At 40.6% G+C, this 3,601-nt stretch overlaps 1 protein-coding gene across 1 annotated transcript in view; it reads left to right on the forward strand.

Moving 5' to 3' along the window:
- Window positions 1-3,601, forward strand: part of PDE7B (phosphodiesterase 7B) — a 244,643-nt gene that overhangs the window by 232,746 nt on the left and 8,296 nt on the right.

Here is a 3,601-nt window from a genome sequence, read left to right on the forward strand (position 1 = left end):
AACCCCCCCACAAAAAAAAAAAAAAAAAAAAAATCGAACAGTGAGACAGAGGAAAGGTTTACTCTGTCCTGCTTGGTTTCGATTCAGCTATGTGCTGTTGTTGGCATTCATCACAGTCTAACCCTTTCGTTTTCTAATCTTGCACCTCATTTGGGTTCCGAGCAATTTGGGACAGGGACCATGTCACTTGGGCTGATAGTGAAGTCCATAAAGTTAGTGAATCAACATTGTTAATTAAGGGGAACAAATGCCATCAACCAAGAAACGTAGCCTATAAGATCTCTTTGCAAAAATTAGTTGTTGTCCTAATAATATACACATGGAAACCACTGTAAGATAAAAAAGCCTAGAACATTTGAAACTCTAACCACTAAAGGTGAGCTTCTATGCACTTCATTCCCACATGTCTCCTGGCAGAGAAAGGAGACTAGAGAGGGTAGAATGGGTCCTTTTTATTCAATAGCCCTGTGGTCTGTCCAGCAGATGTTCTGTCTGTTTGAAGGGAAGAAGATCAGACTCTCTGGTTATCCAAACTGCCTGACCTCCACAATAATTATTTTTTAATTCTTTAAGAATGATTTGTAGTATTTTGATTGACTTTTTAAAGAATTATTTTATTTAACCTTATTTATTTATTTATTTATTTATTTAACTTTGACCAAAGAGGGACAGAGCAAGAGGGAAAATGAAAAAGCAAGTCACCAGGTCCAGGACTCGAACTCAAAATCAGTCATATGGGAGTTCAGTGTCCTTAACCACCATGCCACCTGCTGGCCCCTTGATTAATCTTACTCGCTTTCAGTTCAAGATTTGAACTCAAATTGCAGCTCATTCTAGCCTGCTTCTAGTAGGCAGGCTTCCACTGACTATTAACGATCCTAGACAAAGTGTCTTCAATATGGTCCATGCTATTAAGCAAAGGAATCTCCTTAAAATTAAGGTTGAGGGAACCAGCAGTTAGCGTAATGGCTATGTTGCTGGACTCCCACGTAGTCGACTGCGGTTCGTGTCCCGGACCCGGTGGCTTAAAACTCACGCCGGGCACGTGTGCGTGCGTGCCCAAGATCCCGAGAGGAGAATGGAGGAGAAGGGATTGCGGCGTGACCATCCCCCCTGGGGGGTGATTTCTCGCTTTCTGTCTCTAATGTCTCTCTCTGTCTGGCGAGCGCACGCGCCCTATAGTGAAAATCTCTCCAAAAAAAAAAAAAAATTAAGGTTGAAGGCACAGGGAGAAAGGGAACTGAGAGCCCATGAATGAGGAATGTGGATATATTCTCTGAAATGAGATTAAAGTTCTAGACACCATGCACTCCCTACCCACTCCCCAACATCATAAGAAAGTAGAATTTCTGTGCTGTCATGATTATAGAAGGATACCTTCTCAACCAACCTAGCTTCCCAGTAGCTTTCATTGAACATTTGCTTCCAGCCTACTCTAATGCTCAGCAAAACTGTGATTTTCCTACATACAAAGCCCCACCAGAGATGTTATAGATGGTACAAAGAATAGTTGGTTTATGTTTTGTACCCTCAAAATGCTCAGCAGTAAGCTTGCAGGAAAGGAACCAAGCAAGTTTTCTTCTTTGTATTCCTTACATTGATTACCAAAGTGTCTGAAGTATACAAGTGCTTTATTAATGTCTGTTGAGTAAGCGAATATATGAATTATCTCATTGGAAGACCACTAATGGTAGAAATCTTGGGAGAAGAACCAGTGCTGAGGAAGGTAGGATGAGCTGGGTACCATGCATACCTGCGCTTTCTAGCATGGGAGACACAGGCTCATGTTGCTAGTTAAATTTTTATTAATTAAAATTTTATGAAATTGGGGCTGGCAGGTGGCCTGGTGGTTAAGGGCACTGGACTCTCACATGGTCGACCATGGTTTGAGTCCCAGACCTGGCAGTTTGCTTTCTCACTTTATCTCTCTCTCCTCTCTCCCCCGCCTCCCCCCAGTTAAATAAATAAATAAATAAATAGTTAAATAAAAAGAATTCTGTAAAAAATTTAATAAAATTTACATTTTAGTTTTGAGTTACACTGATCATATTTCAAAGAGCTACTTTACTGTAGTGGACAGTGCAGAGAATGCTTCCATCATTGCAGAAAGTCCTACTGAACAGCCTGGCCTATATAGTGGGGAGTGGAAAAGCACAGGGGGAGAAACATAGCCCTGACTCATAGAACAGCTCTATCTCACAGAAGGTGAGAATGAGACGATTTGTGGAGGCCCCTGCATGCCGAGTAGAGGACATGACAATGGAAGTTACCTTAGGCAATGCAACATATGTAGTTGAAGCAGAAGAAATACTGAAGGAAGACAACTAGCTAAGAAGCAAAACCTAAGAATGAGTTATTAGGAAACCAGACTAGGGTCAGACAGAGTGAAAGAGGATAAGGTACTCTAAAACAGAGAGAACAGGATTCGATGCTTTGACATAGATGGCTAATGGGAGGGGGAAATCAAAGTGTCAAGCTTGACTAAAAAAAAAATCACTATATGGAGGAGAGAAATGGAACTGGCTTTAGAATTCATTTTAATATGGGGCCAGCAGGTGACATGGTCATTAAGGCACTGGATTCCCACATGGTCAATGGCAGTTCGAGTCCTGAACCTGGTGACTTACTTTCTTCCTTTCCTCCTCTGTCTCTCTCAGTCTTGTTCTCTCTCTGATCAAGTTAAAATACAATAATAATAAATAAAATTAGAATAAATAATTCTTAAAAATAAAAAAGAATTCATTTTAATATGTGCTAAATGGTGCCCTTCTCTACCCCCAGAAAGTCTGATCATCTGGAATTGAAGATCCTTGAACTCCTCAGGTTAAGCCAGAGCTATTTCTTCATTTCAGGCTTAAGAATGATGACATAAGAGACCCCAGGAGGCCTGTCTACAGTTTTAGAGGAAATACAGAAATGTGACCCCTCTAGGGCTCCACTCATAGACACTCTGAAGTCAAACTTCCTAGGTTAAAATCCAGGCTCTCCCCTTTCTAGTAGTGTGACTTGGGTCAATGTATTTACCTTCCCTGTGTCTCAGTTTCCTCATCTGTAAAATGGGGTTATAATGAAGTTATTATGAGGATTAAGTCAACTAAGACATGTAATATGCTCCAAACAAACAATTCCTGACCCATAGGGATCATTACTCTATAAATGGTATATTTTCACCTCCAGTTTGAGTAGGATCGCAATTATGAACTCAGCTAATGCTTCCAAGAACCAGCTCCTCCCTGATTAATCAGGTTGTTTTTCCAACCAAAAATTACTCATGATTCTTTACCCTCAGGAAGGACCAATGAAGTATTTGGATAAAGCTTTGCATGATACATTTCTCTTTCAGTCTTCTAGCGGTCAAAGGCATTAAAAAGAAATATCATTCTGATCTTTGTGCTTTCTTTAGCCTTTTTCAGTTACATTAGGTAAAATTCTAAAGAAACAGAATGAAAGATACCCGACCCTGATTTCTGATTAACGTCGCTACAGACTGAAATGCTGCTCACACGAGATCTTTCTAGTCCTTCTATCCCATTTCCTTCCTACTTGTTATTCCTGGCTGTCCTCAGGTGAAACCAGACTGGGGTCAGGCAAGTGAAAAGTA

This window comes from Tupaia chinensis, unplaced genomic scaffold, assembly GCF_000334495.1.
Source record: "Tupaia chinensis unplaced genomic scaffold, TupChi_1.0 Scaffold000117_2, whole genome shotgun sequence".
In the NCBI taxonomy this organism is placed as follows: domain Eukaryota; kingdom Metazoa; phylum Chordata; class Mammalia; order Scandentia; family Tupaiidae; genus Tupaia; species Tupaia belangeri.